Consider the following 22168-nt stretch of genomic DNA (forward strand, 5'->3'; position numbering starts at 1 on the left):
CCTTCCAATGCACAATGCAAACTACAGGTAGTGCTGCAGGGCCCACACCCTTTTACTTGCCTTACAGAGCAGCTCTGGAGCTGTTACAGTGCCCAGCTGCTGCAAGAAATCAGCTTGAATGCTTCATGGGATGGGGCATGGCCAACATGAGCCCCACACCAAAGGAGGGTGGGGGTGTTTAATGCGATCTAGGGGTCATCCAAGCACCGCAAAAGGCCGCCATGCCCTGCACGCCCCTTTTCTCTTTTCATATGCAGATGAGTGTTGAAGCCAACTTTGACCCACTGCTTGGATAACATCACCATATGCAAATCCATCTGCTGCAGGCCTTCCCCCAGGAATGCTTGCACTAGTTGTTGCATTTGGTTTGTTGTTTGGGGGTGCTTCAGTATTAGGCAGCCTTCTGCCCTCCCATGTTCATCTGAAAATATGTGTTCTCCCTGCAGTTGTTGTCCCCATATGAGAGTTCCCTTGTGCTGCCTCAGTTGAATCTCCTTTACTTGACAGAGATGTGCCTGAGCAGCGGCCCTCCCCAGCCCTATCCCAAATCATACTTATTTTGCATAGGAGACACCATGGTCATGAAAATTGTTCACCCAGGGTGAGGTTCATTCATTGCATTCTGGGTATGCTGACCCCTGTGATTTACCCAAATGTGGGAAACTCGCCTGCATTATTTGTGGTAGTTGGGGACTGTGTTTGTATTTTCCGCTGGTCAGCTCTGGTAAAAGTCAGATTTCTTTGTCTCAGATCTTCCTCTAGCCTTGTTCTTCTTTCGAGAGTTCCATTGTGCTGCCTCAGTTGGATCTCCTTCACTTGACAGGGGGGTGCCCGAGCAGCGACCCTCCCCAGCTCTAGCCCAACTCCTACTTACCTGCCAGGTGAGATACTATGATCTTGAAGGTGCTTCTCCCAGGGCAAGGCTCAACCATTGCACTCTGGGTGTGCTGCCCCTGCGATTTCCCCAAATATGGGAAACTTGACTGCATAATTTGTGTTTCCCCTGGTCGGCTCTCGTATAATTCAGATCTCTTTGTCTCAGGTCTCTCTCCAGCCTAGTTTGCTGTCTGTTTCCACTTCTCTTTTCTTGAGCCGCTCCCTTCTATGCCCTTGCGCACTATCCTGACTTCTCCCGTCTGCTTACTTTGTGCCTTCCAACGCACAATGCGAACTACAGGTAGTGCTGCAGGGCCCACACCCTTTTATTTGCCTTACAGAGCAGCTCTGGAGCTGTTACAGTGCCCAGCTGCTGCAAGAAATCAGCTTGAATGCTTCAGGGGCTGGGGCATAGCCAACATGAGCCCCACACCGAAGGAGGGTGGAGGTGTTTAATGCGAACTAGGGGTCATCCAAGCGCCGCAATAGGCCGCCATGCCCTGCATAACCCTTTTCTCTTTTCATATGCAGATGAGGGTTCCAGCCAACTTTGGCCCACTGCTTGGATGACATCACCGTATGCAAATTCGTCTCCTGCAGACCTTCCCCCAGGAATGCTTGTACTAGTTATTGCATATGGTTTGATATTTGATGGTGCTTCAGTATTAGGCAGCCTTCCGCCCTCCCATGTTCATCTGAAAAAATGTGGTCTCCCTGCAGTTGTTGTCCCCAGACGAGAGTTCCCTTGTGCTTCCTCAGTTGAATCTCCTTAACTTGACGGGGGAGGGGCTTGCCCGAGCAGCCACCCTCCCCAGCCCTATCCCAACTCATACTTATTTTGCATATGAGATCTCTATATCATGAAAATTGTTATCACAGGGTGAAGTTCATCCATTATATTTTAAAATAGGAAGGTTCAAATTACATATTTGAATTGCATCTATGTGCTGGATTCAAATGTCCCCCCCCCCCTTCCTTTCTCAATTGTGCCCGTCAGCAGCTATTCTAAGGTTGCTGCCAATGGGTGTTACACATTAATTTCTTCTGTGGGGTACACTGGACTCCACAAGGATTCACATTGGGGTGTAGAGTAGGATCTTGATCTGAGGCACCAACCGGCTCAAAGCTTTTGACTGTTCCCAAGATGCTCAGCGCATTCTCCTCTATAACCCCGCTTCCATGAACAGGGAGCTCAGTTTGTAGTTGGTGCCTTCAGTAGCAGGCCACTTAACAGGGGCCTGCCTCAGGCAGCCTATTCTTAGCTATTAATTTTGACAAGAAAATAAGAACTTTTTTTATGAGAATCTACAAGGGCTGCAGCAGGCTAGGTCTAATAGACATCTTTACTGCAGCTTCATCACTCCCAGCGGCGCTGTATACTCCCGTGCCCTGGTTGCTGGGTCACTGCAGCGGAGGCTCCGGTTTCTTCCTAAGGTCAGTCACACACGCACCGCCCTTCCGGATCACGAGGCCGCTGATGAAGGGGAGCGTGGCCGTAGGGGGTGGACCGTGTGCGCACTGGCGTGGACACTGATTACTGGGCAGCCGCTCCACGAGCCACCAGGTACAGTTAAGGAGCACAGGTCTGGGGTTTTTTCTCCCATATTAAACCAATTTTGTACTGCCCGCAGCGCATTGTGATAGGTAATAGGGCCTGATTCAGGTTGGATTGCAATCACAGTAAGCGATCCAACTGCAAAAATTGCTAAGAGCATACGCATGTGCCTGCATTTTCTGCGGCACCCCGCAGAGAATGCGATCGCCTCTGCCTGTCAATCGGGGCAGGGGGGGAGAGGGGGGTCAGCAACACTCCATTTCCAAGTCAGGGATGGAGCGGTGCGGGGGCAAGGCTTCAAAATGGGGTCTGCAACGGAGGAGACACAGGGGGCGTGGTCACAGCGGCTGTATGACATCACATTCAGCCGCTGTGATCACAAAAATGGTGGCGGCTTCCTGCGCGCACATACAGTCTGCACCAGCAGGAGGCTACACCATTTTTTATGATCACGCTGAACTGCAGTGCGACTGCAATTACAGATTGGTCAAGAAGGGAGGCGTCATGCTGGGTGGCCATGTCCTGTCACTGTGCAGGAGCCAGCACCGCTCACACACTAGTCCCCGGGTGCAGCCCCCAACCCCCGGGACACCCGGAGCAACAAAATGTAGATTCAGGCCACCAGGCCACGCCCCTACCTATGAAACCATGCCTCCTTTTTACCATTGCGCTGCTTATCTGCGCGCACTGCATTACAATCTCCTTCGCCACCTCTCTGGGTGTCACCAGTGATAGTGACACCTCTGCCATGCTTGTAGCAGCTGGTCCTAAGATCTACGCCTCAAGCCCTGAGTGTTTGCCCTTGTGACTTGTTGATCATCATAGCGAAGCAGATGCTTACAGAAAACTGCAGGGGCTTAGATTGAAAATAAAAAAATTGATGGGTATAAGGTAGAGAGGAGCGGGTTCGGTTCTCCGAGAACCGAATTCCCCACGAACTCCACGTGGTTTACACTGGTCCGAGGCAGGCTCGGTTGTTCCCGCCTGACTCGGAAAACCTGAACAAGGGAAAATGTCATCATCCCGCTGTCGGATTCTCGCGAGATTCGGATTTCATATAAAGAGCTGCGCGTTGCCGCCATTTTTACTCGTGCATTGAAGAGGGAGCGGAGAGGACGTGGCTATGTTCTCTCAGTGGAAATCTCAATATCAGTGCTCAGTATCAGTGGTTACTTATTGCTGCTCAGTAATACTAGTAGTGTGTCTCTCCTGCTCAGTGTCAGTTCTCAGTAGTATCCTCATCAGTGCTCAGTATCACTGCTCATTGTCTTGTGCTGCATTGTGGTGCTCAGCATACTACAGTACATTACTAATAGTCCAGTGCTGCATCTTGCTGCTCAGTGTCAGTTCTAGTATCCTCATCAGTGCTCACTATCACTGCTCATTACATTGTGGTGTTCTGTATACTACAGTAACATAGTAATATAGTAACATATAGTAATATAGTTTTTGAGGTTGAAAAGAGGCAAATTGCCCATCGTGTTCAACCTGTTTTAAGTTGTGATGATTCTACATACTTGCTGAATAATGTTTTATGACTAGTTAACTACTACAACTCATGTTACCCCCGGATTAACCATGTTGATATTTTAAGTATTATAACCTTGGATAGCTTTTTCATTCAGAAATGTATCCATTCCTTTTTTAAATCCAATTACAGAGTCCGCCATTACCACCTTCCCTGGCAGGGAATTCCACATCCTGATTGCCCTAACAGTGAAGATCATAGTATCTCACCTGGCAGGTAAGTAGGAGTTGGGCTAGAGCTGTGGAGGATTGCTGCTTGGGCACCCCCTGTCAAGTGAAGGAGATCCAACTGAGGCAGCACAAGGGAACTCTCGAAAGAAGAACAAGGCTAGAGGAAGATCTGAGACAAAGAAATCTGACTTTTACCAGAGCTGACCAGAGGAAAGCACAAACACAGTCCCCCACTACCACAAATAATGCAGTCGAGTTTCCCACATTTGGGGAAATCACAGGGGTCAGCATACCCAGAATGCAATGAATGAACCTCACCCTGGGAGAACAATCTTCATGACCAAGGTATCTCCTATGCAAAATAAGTATGATTTGGGATAGGGCTGGGGAGGGCCGCTGCTCAGGCATATCTCTGTCAAGTAAAGGAGATTCAACTGAGGCAGCACAAGGGAACTCTCATCTGGGGACAACAACTGCAGGGAGAACACATATTTTCAGATGAACATGGGAGGGCAGAAGGCTGCCTAAAACTGAAGCACCCCCAAACAACGAACCAAATGCAACTACTAGTGCAAGCATTCCTGGGGGAAGGCCTGCAGCAGATGGATTTGCTTATGGTGATGTCATCCAAGCAGTGGGTCAAAGTTGGCTTCAACCCTCGTCTGCATATGAAAAGAAAAAAGGGGTGTGCAGGGCATGGCGGCCTTTTGCGGCGCTTGGATGACCCCTAGTTCGCATTAAACACCTCCACCCTCCTTCGGTGTGGGGCTCATGTTGGCTATGCCCCAGCCCCTGAAGCATTCAAGCTGATTTCTTGCAGCAGCTGGGCACTGTAACAGCTCCAGAGCTGCTCTGTAAAGCAAGTAAAAGGGTGTGGGCCCTGCAGCACTACCTGTAGTTTGCATTGTGCGTTGGAAGGCACAAAGTAAGCAGATGGGAGAAGTCAGGATAGTGCACAAGGGTATAGAAGGGAGGGGCTCAAGAAAAAAGAAGTGGAAACAGACAGCAAACTAGGCTGGAGAGAGACCTGAGACAAAGAGATCTGAATTATATGAGAGCCGACCAGGGGAAACACAAATTATGCAGTCAAGTTTCCCACATTTGGGGAAATCGCAGGGGCAGCACACCCAGAGTGCAATGGGTGAGCCTTGCCCTGGGAGAAGCATCTTCATGATCATAGTATCTCACCTGGCAGGTAAGTAGGAGTTGGGCTAGAGCTGGGGAGGGTCGCTGCTCGGGCACCCCCCTGTCAAGTGAAGGAGATCCAACTGAGGCAGCACAAGGGAACTCTCGAAAGAAGAACAAGGCTAGAGGAAGATCTGAGACAAAGAAATCTGACTTTTACCAGAGCTGACCAGAGGAAAGCACAAACACAGTCCCCCACTACCACAAATAATGCAGTTGAGTTTCCCACATTTGGGGAAATCACAGGGGTCAGCATACCCAGAATGCAATGAATGAACCTAACCCTGGGAGAACAATCTTCATGACCATGGTATCTCCTATGCAAAATAAGTATGATTTGGGATAGGGCTGGGGAGGGCCGCTGCTCAGGCACATCTCTGTCAAGTAAAGGAGATTCAACTGAGGCAGCACAAGGGAACTCTCATCTGGGGACAACAACTGCAGGGAGAACACATATTTTCAGATGAACATGGGAGGGCAGAAGGCTGCCTAATACTGAAGCACCCCCAAACAACAAACCAAATGCAACAACTAGTGCAAGCATTCCTGGGGGAAGGCCTGCAGCAGATGGATTTGAATATGGTGATGTCATCCAAGCAGTGGGTCAAAGTTGGCTTCAACCCTCGTCTGCATATGAAAAGAATAAAGGGGTGTGCAGGGCATGGCGGCCTTTTGCGGCGCTTGGATGACCCCTAGTTCGCATTAAACACCTCCACCCTCCTTCGGTGTGGGGCTCATGTTGGCTATGCCCCAGCCCCTGAAGCATTCAAGCTGATTTCTTGCAGCAGCTGGGCACTGTAACAGCTCCAGAGCTGCTCTGTAAAGCAAGTAAAAGGGTGTGGGCCCTGCAGCACTACCTGTAGTTTGTATTGTGCGTTGGAAGGCACAAAGTAAGCAGACGGGAGAAGTCAGGATAGTGCACAAGGGTATAGAAGGGAGGGGCTCAAGAAAAAAGAAGTGGAAACAGACAGCAAACTAGGCTGGAGAGAGACCTGAGACAAAGAGATCTGAATTATATGAGAGCCGACCAGGGGAAACACAAATTATGCAGTCAAGTTTCCCACATTTGGGGAAATCGCAGGGGCAGCACACCCAGAGTGCAATGGGTGAGCCTTGCCCTGGGAGAAGCATCTTCATGATCATAGTATCTCACCTGGCAGGTAAGTAGGAGTTGGGCTAGAGCTGGGGAGGGTCGCTGCTCGGGCACCCCCCTGTCAAGTGAAGGAGATCCAACTGAGGCAGCACAAGGGAACTCTCGAAAGAAGAACAAGGCTAGAGGAAGATCTGAGACAAAGAAATCTGACTTTTACCAGAGCTGACCAGAGGAAAGCACAAACACAGTCCCCCACTACCACAAATAATGCAGTTGAGTTTCCCACATTTGGGGAAATCACAGGGGTCAGCATACCCAGAATGCAATGAATTAACCTAACCCTGGGAGAACAATCTTCATGACCATGGTATCTCCTATGCAAAATAAGTATGATTTGGGATAGGGCTGGGGAGGGCCGCTGCTCAGGCACATCTCTGTCAAGTAAAGGAGATTCAACTGAGGCAGCACAAGGGAACTCTCATCTGGGGACAACAACTGCAGGGAGAACACATATTTTCAGATGAACATGGGAGGGCAGAAGGCTGCCTAATACTGAAGCACCCCCAAACAACAAACCAAATGCAACAACTAGTGCAAGCATTCCTGGGGGAAGGCCTGCCGCAGATGGATTTGCATATGGTGATGTCATCCAAGCAGTGGGTCAAAGTTGGTTCAAACACCTTTGCAAAGTTCTATAAGTTTGATACCCTGGCTGAGGAGGACCTCCTGTTTGCTCAATCGGTGCTGCAAAGTCATCCGCACTCTCCTGCCCGTTTGGGAGCTTTGGTATAATCCCCATGGTCCTTACGGAGTCCCCAGCATCCTCTAGGACGTAAGAGAAAATAAGATTTTAAACCTACCGGTAAATCTTTTTCTCGTAGTCCGTAGAGGATGCTGGGTGCCCGTCCCAAGTGCGGTCTACTTCTGCAAGACTTGTATATAGTTATTGCTTACATAAGGGTTATATGTTAGTTTTCATCGGTCTTGGACTGATGCTATGTTGTTTTCATACTGTTAACTGGGTAGTATATCACAAGTTATACGGTGTGATTGGTGTGGCTGGTATGAATCTTGACCTTGGATTAACAAAAATCCTTTCCTCGTACTGTCCGTCTCCTCTGGGCACAGTTTCTCTAACTGAGGTATGGAGGAGGGGCATAGAGGGAGGAGCCAGTGCACACCCAGATCTAAAGTCTTTCTTAAAGTGCCCATGTCTGCTGCGGAGCCCGTCTATCCCCCATGGTCCTTACGGAGTCCCCATCATCCTCTACGGACTACGAGAAAAAAAAATTACCGGTAGGTTTAAAATGTTATTTTTTTCTCTGCAACCCACTGCTAAATTGTGCTTCCTAGCTGTTTTTTATAAAATCACTTAATTAAATCTAACTCTGATTACGTCAGAGAAGGCCAGGTACCCTACACCATAAGAGGGGGTTTGAAATTTTGACTTGTCTACTTAAAGATCACCAAAATCTGATGACAAGGTCAATTACATCCCTGGGTGGGATTGAACCACCAACCTTTTGGTTAATAGCCCATGTAAGTGCAAGAAATCCTGAAGCACTCACTCATCATGGGAAAGTACCAATGTGTTTCTTACAAAAATTCTCCAGATTATTGACTTTTTAAAGTTTTTCTAGGAAACGTTCTAGATGAATGCTTATTAGCCTTTGTCAGTATTGACTTTCGCAAGGTGTCTCTGTGGCGCAATCGGTTAGCATGTTTGGCTATTAACCAAAAGGTTGGTGGTTCAATCCCACCCAGGGATGTAATTGACCTTGTAATCAGATTTTGGTGATCTTTAAGTAGACAAGTCAAAATTTCAAAAACCCCCCTTATGGTGTAGGGTACCTGGCCTTCTCTGATGTAATCAGAGTTAGATTTGATTAAGTGATTTTATAAAAAAACAGCTAGGAAGCACAATTTAGCAGTGAGTTGCAGAGAAAAAAAATTATGCTGGCAGAAAAGTCCAATTGAGTGATTAAACAGCTCTTCATTTTCTGATTTTATGTTTATGCTAACAAATTTGCTCTCTGAAAAGTGTCCACAAAGCCAAGTCTCTGATTAACACCTTTGTAGGAATGGTTTTTCACCTATTACTGAATTAAACTTGCTTCATTGGAAAGGCATCAAAGATGCATCCTCATTTCAATGTCTACTGAAATAATACAGGTTGACACCAGGAAACGTCACTGCATCCTTGCTGCTTCCTCATGGGGAAGTCTGTTTAATGTGAAAACAAGGTGATATCTAATCAGCACACAGGTAAGGAATTAAGAAAATCTTTCTTTATGGGTGAAGATGTTTCTCACAAATTGTTGTCCCAATGCATCATTGAAATTCAAGATGGAAGATGATTTTCATATATCACTTGTACATTTTGCATTGCTCTTCTGGTGACAATGTAGTTTGTTTTTGTCAATTACCATTTCAGTAATAGGGTAAAGAAAATTAAGTGGATTTTTTAAAGAAAACAATGCTGTCAATATACTATTAAAACAAATTAAAATGATAAAAGTTATTGTACTTTAAGTAAAAATAAAAGTGCCAAAATATCAATCCCAGTTTTTGATTACTTTAATTATAAAAAAAAAAATTCACATAGCAGAGGATAGTTTCGATCAATCGACCTCTGGGTTATGGGCCCAGCATGCTTCCATTGCACTACTCTGCTGCTCATGGAAGTGTCAGAGATCCTGAAGACTAAATTGATTAAAGGCCTTAAAGTACTGGACTATAAGGAAAGACTTACTAGGCTGAATATTTATACACTAGAAAAGAGGTGCCTAAGAGGAGATATTATTAATATCTTCAAATATGTAAAGATACATAACAAAGAGTTATCAGAGGAATTATTTATTAAAAGAACACGTGGTCACTCGCTGCGACTGGAGGAAAGTTCAGAACGCAATGGAGGAAAGGTTTCTTCACTGTTAGGGCAATCAGGATGTGGAATTCCCTGCCAGGGAAGGTGGTAATGGCGGACTCTGTAATTGGATTTAAAAAAGGAATGGATACATTTCTGAATGAAAAAGCTATCCAAGGTTATAATACTTAAAATATCAACATGGTTAATCCGGGGGTAACATGAGTTATAGTAGCTAACTAGTCATAAAACATTATTCAGCAAGTATGTAGAATCATCACAACTTAAAACAGGTTGAACACGATGGGCAATTTGCCTCTATTCAACCTCAAAAACTATGTTACTATATTACTATGTTATTGTAGTATACAGAACACCACAATGCAATGAGCAGTGATAGTGAGCACTGATGAGGATACTAGAACTGACACTGAGCAGCAAGATGCAGCACTGGACTATTAGTAATGTACTGTATTATGCTGAGCAACACAATGCAGCACAAGACAATGAACAGTGATACTGAGCACTGATGAGGATACTACTGAGAACTGACACTGAGCAGGAGAGACACACTACTAGTATTACTGAGCAGCAATAAGTAACCACTGATACTGAGCACTGATATTGAGATTTCCACTGAGAGAACATAGCCACGTCCTCTCCGCTCTCTCTTCAATGCACGAGTAAAAATGGCAGCAACGCGCAGCTCTTTATATGGAATCCGAATCTCGCGAGAATCCGACAGCGGGATGATGACATTTTCCCTTGTTCAGGTTTTCCGAGTCAGGCGGGAACAACCGAGCCTGCCTCGGACCAGTGTAAACCACGTGGAGTTCGTGGGGAATTCGGTTCTCGGAGAACCGAACCCGCTCCTCTCTACCTTATACCCTATCAATTTTTTTATTTTCAATCTAAGCCCCTGCAGTTTTCTGTAAGCATCTGCTTCGCTATGATGATCAACAAGTCACAAGGGCAAACACTCAGGGTTTGAGGCGTAGATCTTAGGACCAGCTGCTACAAGCATGGCAGAGGTGTCACTATCACTGGTGACACCCAGAGAGGTGGCGAGGGAGATTGTAATGCAGTGCGCGCAGATAAGCAGTGCAATGGTAAAAAGGAGGCATGGTTTCATAGGTAGGGGCGTGGCCTGGTGGCCTGAATCTACATTTTGTTGCTCCGGGTGTCCCGGGGGTTGGGGGCTGCACCCGGGGACTAGTGTGTGAGCGGTGCTGGCTCCTGCAAAGTGACAGGGCATGGCCACCCAGCATGACGCCTCCCTTCTTGACCATGCTGTAATTGCAGTCGCACTGCAGTTCAGCGTGATCATAAAAAATGGTGTAGGCTCCTGCTGGTGCAGACTGTATGTGCGCGCAGGAAGCCGCCACCATTTTTGTGATCACAGCGGCTGAATGTGATGTCATACAGTCGCTGTGACCACGCCCCCTGTGTCTCCTCCGTTGCAGACCCCATTTTGAAGCCTTGCCCCCGCACCGCTCCATCCCTGACTTGGAAATGGAGTGTTGCTGACCCACCTCTCCCCCCCTTCCCCGCCCCGATTGACAGGCAGAGGCGATCACATTCTCTGCGGGGTGCCGCAGAAAATGCAGGCACATGCGTATGCTCTTAGCAATTTTTGCAGTTGGATCGCTTATTGTGATTGCAATCCAACCTGAATCAGGCCCTATTACCTATCACAATGCGCTGCGGGCAGTACAAAATTGGGTTAATATAGGAGAAAAACTCCCAGACCTGTGCTCCTTAACTGTACCTGGTGGCTAGTGGAGCGGCTGCCCAGTAATCAGTGTCCACCGCAGAGCGCACACGGCCCACCCCCTACGGCCTCGCTCCCCTTCAGCAGCGGCCTCGTGATCCGGAAGGGTGGTGTGTGTGTGACTGACCTTAGGATGAAACCGGAGCCTCCGCTGCAGTGACCCAGCAACCAGGGCACGGGAGTATACAGCGCCGCTGGGAGTGATGAAGCTGCAGTAAAGATGTCTATTAGACCTAGCCTGCTGCAGCCCTTGTAGATTCTCATAAAACAAGTTCTTCTTTTCTTGTCAAAATTAATAGCTAAGAATAGGCTGCCTGAGGCAGGCCCCTGTTAATTGGCCTGCTACTGAAGGCACCAACTACAAACTGAGCTCCCTGTTCATGGAAGCGGGGTTATAGAGGAGAATGCACTGAGCTTCTTGGGAACAGTCAAAAGCTTTGAGCCGGTTGGTGCCTCAGATCAAGATCCTACTCTACACCCCAATGTGAATCCTTGTGGAGTCCAGTGTACCCCACAGAAGAAATTAATGTGTCACACCCATTGGCAGCAACCTTAGAATAGCTGCTGACGGGCACAATTGAGAAAGGAAGGGGGGGGGGACATTTGAATCCAGCACATAGATGCAATTCAAATATGTAATTCGTACCTTCCTATTTTAAAATATAATGGATGAACCTCACCCTGTGAGAACAATCTTCATGATCAAGAGATCTCATATGCAAAATAAATATGAGTTGGGATAGGGCTGGGGAGGGCTGCTCGGGCAGCACCTCCCCCGTCAAGTTAAGGAGATTCAACTGAGGAAGCACAAGGGAACTCTCGTCTGGGGACAACAACTGCAGGGAGACCACATCTTTTCAGATGAACATGGGAGGGCGGAAGGCTGCCTAATACTGAAGCACCATATGCAACAACTAGTACAAGCATTCCTGGGGGAAGGTCTGCAGCAGACAGATTTGCATACGGTGATGTTATCCAAGCAGTGGGCCAAAGTTGACTGGAACCCTCATCTGCATATGAAAAGAGAAAAGGGGCATGCAGGGCATGGCGGCCTTTTGCAGTGCTTGGATGACACCTAGTTCACATTAAACACCCCCACCCTCCTTTGGTGTGGGGCTCATGTTGGCCATGCCCCATCCCCTGAAGCATTCAAGCTGATTTCTTGCAGCAGCTGGGCACTGTAACAGCTCCAGAGCTGTTCTGTAAGGCAAGTAAAAGGGTGTGGGCCCTGCAGCACCACCTGTAGTTCGCATTGTGCGTTGGAAGGCACAAAGTAAGCAGACGGGAGGAGAAGTCAGGATAGTGCGCAAGGGCATTCTTTTCTCTTAGTCCGTAGAGGATGCTGGGGTCACATTAAGAACCATGGGGTATAGACGGGATCCGCAAGAGACATGGGCACTTTAAGACTTTCAAAGGGTGTGAACTGGCTCCTCCCTCTATGCCCCTCCTCCAGACTCCAGTTATAGGAACTGTGCCCAGGGAGACGGACATTTCGAGGAAAGGATTTATTGTTAAACTAAGGTGAGCATCTTACCAGCTCACACCTTAAACATGCCGCAGAACGTGGCATTCAACAGAACACAAGCCAACGGCATGAACAATTGCAGCAAAAAGCTGACCAGAACCATAACACAACATGTGTATAACCACAAGTAATAACTGCAGACACAGTATGGACTGGGACGGGTGCCCAGCATCCTCTACAGACTAAGAGAAAAGGATTTACCGGTAGGTATTAAAATCCTATTTTCTCATACGACCTAGAGGATGCTGGGGTCACATTAAGAACCATGGGGTTATACCAAAGCTCTTGAACGGGTGGGAGAGTGCGTACGACTCTGCAGCACCGAATGACCCAACTTGAGGTTATCATCAGCCAAGGTATCAAACTTGTAAAACTTAGCAAAAGTGTTTACTAAATAGCTGCTCGGCAAAGTTGCAATGCCGAGACTCCCCGACCAGCTGCCAAGGATGAACCCACCTTTCTAGTAGAATGGGTCTTCACCTACTTCAGTAACGGCAATCCTGCCGTGGAACGAGCATGCTGAATCTTACCACAGATCCAGCGCATAATGGTCTGCATGGAAGCAGGACACCAAATCCTGTTGGGAGCATACAGGACAAACAGAGCCTCTGTTTTCCTAATCTGAACCGTTCTGGTGACATACATTTTCAAAGTTCTGACCACAGCCAGAGACTTTGACTCAACGAAGGTGTCAGTGGCCAAAGGCACCATGTGGAAAGATGAACCACCTTCGGCAGAAATTGTTGACGTGTCCTCAATTCTGCTCTATCTTCATGAAAGATCAAATAAAGGCTCTTGTGATACTGCATGGTTTGTACTGTTTTCCATGTGCTCCCAGACCTTTAAGCAAGTAGCATGGTCAAGAAAGTTCTGTTTGAAAAGAAACAACATTTACTGTCATTGTTATGCAAATAAACTTACATTAAAGCTAACAAGAAAGCACACTCGTTCTGTCTTTAAACTGATAAAAGAAACCCCAATAATATGGGGCATGCAAAAATTGAGATAAAACTCAGTTTTGCTCCTCTCCACGGAAATCTTTAATAAAAGGCGAAATATTTGTTAGTTCTGAAGAGAAACCAGAGCATGACCAAGATTCCACCTGTCGCCTGAGTGCCATGCCAGCAGTTCTCATTCAGCTGAAAGTGAGCACCCAATTTGAATGAAAGAAAGCAGATTTCTCACCAGGCTTCCCCTTGCTATAAACATGGTTTGTACTCTTTTCCATGTGCTCCCAGATCTTTCAAGCAATTAGTGTGGTCAAGAAAGTTCTGTTTGAAAAGAAACAAACATTTACTGTCATTTCTATGCAAATGAGCTTACATTAAAGCACACTCGTTCTATCTTTAAACCGATAAAATAAAACCCCAATAAGATGGGGCATGCAAAAATTGAGATAAAACTCAGTTTTGCTCCTCTCCACGGAAATCTTTAGTAAAAGGCGAAAGATTTGTTCGTTCTGAAGAGAAACCAGAACATGACCAAGATTCCACCTGTCGCCTGAGTGCCATGCCAGCAGTCCTCATTCAGCTCAAAGTGAGCACCCAATTTGAAAGAAAGAAAGCAGATTTCTCACCAGGCTTCCCCTTGCTATAAACATGGTTTGTACTCTTTTCCATGTGCTCCCAGATCTTTCAAGCAATTAGTATAGTCAAGAAAGTTCTGTTTGAAAAGAAACAAACATTTACTGTCATTTCTATGCAAATGAGCTTACATTAAAGCACACTCGTTCTATCTTTAAACCGATAAAAGAAACCCCAATAAGACGGAGCATGCAAAAATTGAGATAAAACTCAGTTTTGCTCCTCTCCACGGAAATCTTTAGTAAAAGGCGAAAGATCTGTTCGTTTTGAAGAGAAACCAGAGCATGACCAAGATTCCACCTGTCGCCTGAGTGCCATGCCAGCAATCCTCATTCAGCTCAAAGTGAGCACCCAATTTGAAAGAAAGAAAGCAGATTTCTCACCAGGCTTCCCCTTGCTATAAACATGGTTTGTACTCTTTTCCATGTGCTCCCAGATCTTTCAAGCAATTAGTGTGGTCAAGAAAGTTCTGTTTGAAAAGAAACAAACATTTACTGTCATTTCTATGCAAATGAGCTTACATTAAAGCACACTCGTTCTATCTTTAAACCGATAAAATAAAATCCCAATAAGATGGGGCATGCAAAAATTGAGATAAAACTCAGTTTTGCTCCTCTCCACGGAAATCTTTAGTAAAAGGCGAAAGATTTGTTCGTTCTGAAGAGAAACCAGAACATGACCAAGATTCCACCTGTCGCCTGAGTGCCATGCCAGCAGTCCTCATTCAGCTCAAAGTGAGCACCCAATTTGAAAGAAAGAAAGCAGATTTCTCACCAGGCTTCCCCTTGCTATAAACATGGTTTGTACTCTTTTCCATGTGCTCCCAGATCTTTCAAGCATTTAGTATAGTCAAGAAAGTTCTGTTTGAAAAGAAACAAACATTTACTGTCATTTCTATGCAAATGAGCTTACATTAAAGCACACTCGTTCTATCTTTAAACCGATAAAAGAAACCCCAATAAGACGGAGCATGCAAAAATTGAGATAAAACTCAGTTTTGCTCCTCTCCACGGAAATCTTTAGTAAAAGGCGAAAGATCTGTTCGTTTTGAAGAGAAACCAGAGTATGACTAAGATTCCACCTGTCGCCTGAGTGCCATGCCAGCAGTCCTCATTCAGCGCAAAGTGAGCACCCAATTTGAAAGAAAGAAAGCAGATTTCTCACCAGGCTTCCCCTTGCTATAAGCATGGTTTGTACTCTTTTCCATGTGCTCCCAGATCTTTCAAGCAATTAGAATGGTCAAGAAAGTTCTGCTTGAAAAGAAACAGACATTTATAGTCATTGTTATGCAAATAAACTTACATTAAAGCTAACAAGAAACTGATAAAAGAAACCCCAATAATATGGGGCATGCAAAAATTGAGATAAAACTCAGTTTTGCTCCTCTCCACAGAAATCTTTAATAAAAGGCGAAAGATTTGTTCGTTCTGAAGAGAAACCAGAGCATGACCAAGATTCCACCTGTCGCCTAAATGCTGTGCCAGCAGTCCTCATTCAGATCAAAGTGAGCGCCCAACTTGAAAGTAAGCAGATTTCTCACCTGGCTTCTCCTTGCTTTAAGCATGGTTTGTACTGTATTCCATGTGCTCCCAGATCTTTCAAGCAAGTAGCATGGTCAAGAAAGTTCTGTTTGAAAAGAAACAAACATTTACTGTCATTTCTATGCAAATGAGCTTACATTAAAGCACACTCATTCTATCTTTAAACCGATAAAAGAAACCCCAAAAAGATGGGGCATGCAAAAATTGAGATAAAACTCGGTTTTGCTCCTCTCCACGGAAATCTTTAATAAAAGGCGAAAGATTTGTTCGTTCTGAAGAGAAACCAGAGCATGACCAAGATTTTTATCTGAAAATATGTGTTCTCCCTGCAGTTGTTGTCCCCAGATGAGAGTTCCCTTGTGCTGCCTCAGTTGAATCTCCTTTACTTGACAGAGATGTGCCTGAGCAGCGGCCCTCCCCAGCCCTATCCCAAATCATACTTATTTTGCATAGGAGATACCATGGTCATGAAGATTGTTCTCCCAGGGTGAGGTTCATTCATTGCATTCTGGGTATGCTGACCCCTGTGATTTTCCCAAATGTGGGAAACTCGCTTTTATACCCTTGTGCACTATCCTGACTTCTCCTCCTGTCTGCTTACTTTGTGCCTTCCAATGCACAATGCAAACTACAGGTAGTGCTGCAGGGCCCACACCCTTTTACTTGCCTTACAGAGCAGCTCTGGAGCTGATACAGTGCCAAGCTGCTGCAAGAAATCAGCTTGAATGCTTCAGGGGATGGGGCATGGCCAACATGAGCCCCACACCGAAGGAGGGTGGGGGTGTTTAATGCGAACTAAGGGTCATCCAAGCGCCGCAAAAGGCCGCCATGCCCTGCATACCCCTTTTCTCTTTTCATATGCAGATGAGGGTTCCAGCCAACTTTGGCCCACTGCTTGGATGACATCACCGTATGCAAATCCGTCTTCTGCAGAACTTCCCCCAGGAATGCTTGCACTAGTTGTTGCATTTGGTTTGTTGTTTGGGGGTGCTTCAGTATTAGGCAGCCTTCTGCCCTCCCATGTTCATCTGAAAATATGTGTTCTCCCTGCAGTTGTTGTCCCCAGATGAGAGTTCCCTTGTGCTGCCTCAGTTGAATCTCCTTTACTTGACAGAGATGTGCATGAGCAGCGGCCCTCCCCAGCCCTATCCCAAATCATACTTATTTTGCATAGGAGATACCATGGTCATGAAGATTGTTCTCCCAGGGTGAGGTTCATTCATTGCATTTTGGGTATGCTGACCCCTGTGATTTACCCAAATGTGGGAAACTCGACTGCATTATTTGTGGTAGTGGGGGACTGTGTTTGTGCTTTCCTCTGGTCAGCTCTGTTAAAACTCAGATTTCTTTGTCTCAGATTTTCCTCTAGCCTTGTTCTTCTTTCGAGAGTTCCCTTGTGCTGCCTCAGGTGGATCTCCTTCACTTGACAGGGGGGTGCCCGAGCAGCGACCCTCCCCAGCTCTAGCCCAACTCCTACTTACCTGCCAGGTGAGATACTATGATCAGGAAGGTGCTTCTCCCAGGGCAAGGCTCACCCATTGCACTCTGGGTGTGCTGCTCCTACGATTTCCCCAAATGTGGGACACTTGACTGCATAATTTGTGTTTCCTCTGGTCGGCTCTCGTATAATTCAGATCTCTTTGTCTCAGGTCTTTCTCCAGCCTAGTTTGCTGTCTGTTTCCACTTCTTTTATCTTGAGCCCCTCCCTTCTATACCCTTGTGCACTATCCTGACTTCTCCTCCCGTCTGCTTACTTTGTGCCTTCCAATGCACAATGCAAACTACAGGTAGTGCTGCAGGGCCCACACAATCTTTTACTTGCCTTAAAGAGCAGCTCTGGAGCTGTTACAGTGCCCAGCTGCTGCAAGAAATCAGCTTGAATGCTTCAGGGGATGGGGCATGGCCAACATGAGCCCCACACCAAAGGTGGGTGGGGGTGTTTAATGCGAACTAGGGGTAATCCAAGCACCGCAAAAGGCCGCCATGCCCTGCACGCCCCTTTTCTCTTTTCATATGCAGATGAGGGTTGAAGCCAACTTTGACCCACTGCTTGGATGACATCACCATATGCAAATCCATCTGCTGCAGGCCTTGCCCCAGGAATGCTTGCACTAGTTGTTGCATTTGGTTTGTTGTTTGGGGGTGCTTCAGTATTAGGCAGCCTTCTGCCCTCCCATGTTCATCTGAAAATATGTGTTCTCCCTGCAGTTGTTGTCCCCAGATGAGAGTTCCCTTGTGCTGCCTCAGTTGAATCTCCTTTACTTGACAGAGATGTGCCTGAGCAGCGGCCCTCCCAGCCCTATCCCAAATCATACTTATTTTGCATAGGAGACACCATGGTCATGAAGATTGTTCACCCAGGGTGAGGTTCATTCATTGCATTCTGGGTATGCTGACCCCTGTGATTTCCCCAAATGTGGGAAACTCGCCTGCATTTTTTGTGGTAGTGGGGGACTGTGTTTGTGTTTTCCTCTGGTCAGCTCTGGTAAAAGTCAGATTTCTTTGTCTCATATATTCCTCTAGCCTTGTTCTTCTTTCGAGAGTTCCCTTGTGCTGCCTCAGTTGGATCTCCTTCACTTGACAGGGGGGTGCCCGAGCAGTGACCCTCCCCAGCTCTAGCCCAACTCCTACTTACCTGCCAGGTGAGATACTATGATCATGAAGGTGCTTCTCCCAGGGCAAGGCTCACCCATTGCACTCTGGGTGTGCTGCTCCTGTGATTTCCCCAAATGTGGGAAACTTGATTGCATAATTTGTGTTTCCCCTGGTCGGCTCTCGTATAATTCAGATCTCTTTGTCTCAGGTCTCTCTCCAGCCTAGTTTGCTGTCTGTTTCCACTTCTCTTTTCTGGAGCCACTCCCTTCTATGCCCTTGCGCACTATCCTGACTTCTCCCGTCTGCTTACTTTGTGCCTTCCAACGCACAATGCGAACTACAGGTAGTGCTGCAGGGCCCACACCCTTTTAGTTGCCTTACAGAGCAGCTCTGGAGCTGTTACAGTGCCCAGCTGCTGCAAGAAATCAGCTTGAATGCTTCAGGGGCTGGGGCATAGCCAACATGAGCCCCACACCAAAGGAGGGTGGGGGTGTTTAATGCGAACTAGGGGTCATCCAAGCACCGCAAAAGGCCGCCATGCCCTGCATGCCCCTTTTCTCTTTTCATATGCAGATGAGGGTTCCAGCCAACTTTGGCCCACTGCTTGGATGACATCACCGTATGCAAATCCGTCTGCTGCAGACCTTCCCCCAGGAATGCTTGTACTAGTTGTTGCATATGGTTTGATATTTGATGGTGCTTCAGTATTAGGCAGCCTTCCGCCCTCCCATGTTCATCTGAAAAGATGTGGTCTCCCTGCAGTTGTTGTCCCCAGACGAGAGTTCCCTTGTGCTTCCTCAGTTGAATCTCCTTAACTTGATGGGGGAGGGGCTGCCCGAGCAGCCACCCTCCCCAGCCCTATCCCAACTCATACTTATTTTGCATATGAGATCTCTTGATCATGAAGATTGTTCTCACAGGGTGAAGTTCATCCATTATATTTTAAAATAGGAAGGTACAAATTACATATTTGAATTGCATCTATGTGCTGGATTCAAATGTCCCCCCCCCTTCCTTTCTCAATTGTGCCCATCAGCAGCTATTCTAAGGTTGCTGCCAATGGGTGTGACACATTAATTTCTTCTGTGGGGTACACAGGACTCCACAAGGATTCACATTGGGGTGTAGAGTAGGATCTTGATCTGAGGCACCAACCGACTCAAAGCTTTTGACTGTTCCCAAGATGCTCAGCGCATCCTCCTCTATAACCCCGCTTCCATGAACAGGGAGCTCAGTTTGTAGTTGGTGCCTTCAGTAGCAGGCCACTTAACAGGGGCCTGCCTCAGGAAGCCAATTCTTAGCTATTCATTTTGACAAGAAAAGAAGAACTTGTTTTATGAGAATCTACAAGGGCTGCAGCAGGCTAGGTCTAATAGACATCTTTACTGCAGCTTCATCACTCCCAGCGGCGCTGTATACTCCCGTGCCCTGGTTGCTGGGTCACTGCAGCGGAGGCTCCGGTTTCTTCCTAAGGTCAGTCACACACACACCGCCCTTCCGGATCACGAGGCCGCTGATGAAGGGGAGCGTGGCCGTAGGGGGTGGACCGTGTGCGCACTGGCGTGGACACTGATTACTGGGCAGCCGCTCCACTAGCCACCAGGTACAGTTAAGGAGCACAGGTCTGGGGGTTTTTCTCCTATATTAAACCAATTTTGTACTGCCCGCAGCGCATTGTGATAGGTAATAGGGCCTGATTCAGGTTGGATTGCAATCACAATAAGTGATCCAACTGCAAAAATTGCTAAGAGCATACGCATGTGCCTGCATTTTCTGCGGCACCCCGCAGAGAATGCGATCGCCTCTGCCTGTCAATCGGGGCAGGGGGGGAGAGGGGGGTCAGCAACACTCCATTTCCAAGTCAGGGATGGAGCGGTGCGGGGGCAAGGCTTCAAAATGGGGTCTGCAATGGAGGAGACACAGGGGGCGTGGTCACAGCAGCTGTATGACATCACATTCAGCCGCTGTGATCACAAAAATGGTGGCGGCTTCCTGCGCGCACATACAGTCTGCACCAGCAGGAGGCTACACCATTTTTTATGATCACGCTGAACTGCAGTGCGACTGCAATTACAGCATGGTCAAGAAGGGAGGCGTCATGCTGGGTGGCCATAAGAGATGAGCGGGTTCGGTTCCTCGGAATCCGAACCCGCCCGAACTTCACCCTTTTTTGCTCGGGTCCGAGCAGACTCGGATCCTCTCGCCTTGCTCGGTTAACCCGAGCGCGCCCGAACGTCATCATCCCGCTGTCGGATTCTCACGAGACTTGGATTCTATATAAGGAGCCGCGCGTCGCCGCCATTTTCACACGTGCATTGAGATTGATAGGGAGAGGACGTGGCTGGCGTCCTCTCCGTTTAGATTAGAAGATAGAGACGAGTGACATTTGATTTACTACTAATTTGGGGAGCAGTTGAACTTGTCAGGAGTACTCAGTAGTGCAGAGTTTTGCTGATAGTGACCACCAGTTTTATTATTTATAATCCGTTCTCTGCCTGAAAAAAAACGATACACATACCATATCTGTGCTCAGCCTCAGTGTGCTGCATGATATATCATCTATGTATATCTGACTGTGCTGAGTGCTCACTGCTCACACAGCTTAATTGTGGGGGAGACTGGGGAGCAGTTATAGCAGGAGTACAGTGCACACTTTTGCTGCCAGTGTGACCACCAGTATATTGTCTGCCTGAAAAAGTTAAACACTCCTGTGGTGTTTTTTTTTTATTCTATAAATGCATTCTGCTGACAGTGTCCAGCAGGTCTGTCATACATATATTATATAAATATTTACCTGCAGTAGTGTTATATTTTTTTTTTCATCTTTATCATCTCTATATTAGCAGACGCAGTACGGTAGTCCACGGCTGTGGCTATCTCTGTGTCGTCAGTGCTCGTCCATAATTGTATACCTACCTACCTGTGGTGGGTTTTTTTTTTCTATCTTCTTCATACTAGTAGTTTAGGAGTCTACTGACAGTGTCCACCAGGTCCATCATTATATTATATACCTACAGTAGTAATATATTTATTATATTATCTATACTAGCAGACGCAGTACGGTAGTCCACGGCTGTGGCTATCTCTGTGTCGTCAGTGCTCGTCCATAATTGTATACCTACCTACCTGTGGTGGGTTTTTTTTTTTATCTTCTTCATACTAGTAGTTTAGCAGTCTGCTGACAGTGTCCACCAGGTCCGTCATTATATTATATACCTACAGTAGTAATATATTTATTATATTATCTATACTAGCAGATGCAGTACGGTAGTCCACGGCTGTACCTACCTCTGTGTCGTCAGTGCTCGTCCATAATTGTATACCTACCTGTGGTGGGTTTTTTTTTTCTATCTTCTTCATACTAGTAGTTTAGGAGTCTGCTGACAGTGTCCACCAGGTCCGTCATTATATTATATACCTACAGTAGTAATATATTTAGTATATTATCTATACTAGCAGACGCAGTACGGTAGTCCACGGCTGTACCTACCTCTGTGTCGTCACTCGTCCATAATTGTATACCTAACTGTGGTGGGTTTTTTTTTCTATCTTCTTCATACTAGTAGTTTAGCAGTCTGCTGACAGTGTCCACCAGGTCCGTCATTATATTATATATACCTACAGTAGTTATATATATTTTTTTTTATATCATTAATTATCATCTCTATACTAGCAGACGCAGTATGGTAGGCCACGGCTGTGGCTATCTCTGTGTCGTCAGTGCTCGTCCATAATTGTATACCTACCTACCTGTGGTGGAAGTTTTTTTCTATCTTCTTCATACTAGTAGTTTAGCAGTCTGCTGACAGTGTCCACCAGGTCCGTCATTATATTATATATACCTACAGTAGTTATATATATATATTTTTTTATATCATTA

The 22168-nt window shown here is 46.6% G+C and overlaps 16 non-coding genes and 3 pseudogenes across 16 annotated transcripts; 7 read left to right on the plus strand and 12 right to left on the minus strand.

Annotated features, from left to right (window-relative positions):
• Window positions 1-550: 550 nt before the first annotated feature.
• Window positions 551-714, plus strand: LOC135015837 (U1 spliceosomal RNA). The gene has a single exon (XR_010214019.1). It is a non-coding gene; the product is annotated as a U1 spliceosomal RNA (small nuclear RNA).
• Window positions 715-866: 152 nt separating this feature from the next.
• Window positions 867-1029, plus strand: LOC135015954 (U1 spliceosomal RNA). Its single transcript, XR_010214118.1, has one exon. It is a non-coding gene; the product is annotated as a U1 spliceosomal RNA (small nuclear RNA).
• A 3305-nt stretch (window positions 1030-4334) lies between these two features.
• Window positions 4335-4498, minus strand: LOC135015764 (U1 spliceosomal RNA). Its single transcript, XR_010213950.1, has one exon. It is a non-coding gene; the product is annotated as a U1 spliceosomal RNA (small nuclear RNA).
• Window positions 4499-5190: 692 nt separating this feature from the next.
• LOC135015897 (U1 spliceosomal RNA) lies at window positions 5191-5332 on the minus strand (annotated as a pseudogene).
• Window positions 5333-5484: 152 nt separating this feature from the next.
• On the minus strand, window positions 5485-5648 carry LOC135015960 (U1 spliceosomal RNA). The gene has a single exon (XR_010214123.1). It is a non-coding gene; the product is annotated as a U1 spliceosomal RNA (small nuclear RNA).
• Window positions 5649-6340: 692 nt separating this feature from the next.
• LOC135015898 (U1 spliceosomal RNA) lies at window positions 6341-6482 on the minus strand (annotated as a pseudogene).
• A 152-nt stretch (window positions 6483-6634) lies between these two features.
• Window positions 6635-6798, minus strand: LOC135016007 (U1 spliceosomal RNA). Its single transcript, XR_010214155.1, has one exon. It is a non-coding gene; the product is annotated as a U1 spliceosomal RNA (small nuclear RNA).
• A 6743-nt stretch (window positions 6799-13541) lies between these two features.
• On the minus strand, window positions 13542-13657 carry LOC135016057 (U5 spliceosomal RNA). Its single transcript, XR_010214202.1, has one exon. It is a non-coding gene; the product is annotated as a U5 spliceosomal RNA (small nuclear RNA).
• A 275-nt stretch (window positions 13658-13932) lies between these two features.
• Window positions 13933-14048, minus strand: LOC135016003 (U5 spliceosomal RNA). Its single transcript, XR_010214152.1, has one exon. It is a non-coding gene; the product is annotated as a U5 spliceosomal RNA (small nuclear RNA).
• A 274-nt stretch (window positions 14049-14322) lies between these two features.
• On the minus strand, window positions 14323-14438 carry LOC135016032 (U5 spliceosomal RNA). The gene has a single exon (XR_010214179.1). It is a non-coding gene; the product is annotated as a U5 spliceosomal RNA (small nuclear RNA).
• Window positions 14439-14713: 275 nt separating this feature from the next.
• LOC135016017 (U5 spliceosomal RNA) lies at window positions 14714-14829 on the minus strand. Its single transcript, XR_010214165.1, has one exon. It is a non-coding gene; the product is annotated as a U5 spliceosomal RNA (small nuclear RNA).
• Window positions 14830-15103: 274 nt separating this feature from the next.
• Window positions 15104-15219, minus strand: LOC135016013 (U5 spliceosomal RNA). Its single transcript, XR_010214161.1, has one exon. It is a non-coding gene; the product is annotated as a U5 spliceosomal RNA (small nuclear RNA).
• Window positions 15220-15483: 264 nt separating this feature from the next.
• LOC135016045 (U5 spliceosomal RNA) lies at window positions 15484-15599 on the minus strand. The gene has a single exon (XR_010214191.1). It is a non-coding gene; the product is annotated as a U5 spliceosomal RNA (small nuclear RNA).
• A 270-nt stretch (window positions 15600-15869) lies between these two features.
• On the minus strand, window positions 15870-15985 carry LOC135016027 (U5 spliceosomal RNA). The gene has a single exon (XR_010214174.1). It is a non-coding gene; the product is annotated as a U5 spliceosomal RNA (small nuclear RNA).
• A 144-nt stretch (window positions 15986-16129) lies between these two features.
• On the plus strand, window positions 16130-16257 carry LOC135015987 (U1 spliceosomal RNA; annotated as a pseudogene).
• Window positions 16258-16850: 593 nt separating this feature from the next.
• Window positions 16851-17014, plus strand: LOC135015773 (U1 spliceosomal RNA). The gene has a single exon (XR_010213958.1). It is a non-coding gene; the product is annotated as a U1 spliceosomal RNA (small nuclear RNA).
• Window positions 17015-17166: 152 nt separating this feature from the next.
• On the plus strand, window positions 17167-17329 carry LOC135015884 (U1 spliceosomal RNA). Its single transcript, XR_010214062.1, has one exon. It is a non-coding gene; the product is annotated as a U1 spliceosomal RNA (small nuclear RNA).
• A 675-nt stretch (window positions 17330-18004) lies between these two features.
• On the plus strand, window positions 18005-18168 carry LOC135015821 (U1 spliceosomal RNA). The gene has a single exon (XR_010214004.1). It is a non-coding gene; the product is annotated as a U1 spliceosomal RNA (small nuclear RNA).
• A 152-nt stretch (window positions 18169-18320) lies between these two features.
• Window positions 18321-18483, plus strand: LOC135015939 (U1 spliceosomal RNA). Its single transcript, XR_010214105.1, has one exon. It is a non-coding gene; the product is annotated as a U1 spliceosomal RNA (small nuclear RNA).
• Window positions 18484-22168: the final 3685 nt, after the last annotated feature.

This window comes from Pseudophryne corroboree, unplaced genomic scaffold (genome assembly GCF_028390025.1).
Source record: "Pseudophryne corroboree isolate aPseCor3 unplaced genomic scaffold, aPseCor3.hap2 scaffold_298, whole genome shotgun sequence".
In the NCBI taxonomy this organism is placed as follows: Eukaryota; Metazoa; Chordata; class Amphibia; order Anura; family Myobatrachidae; genus Pseudophryne; species Pseudophryne corroboree.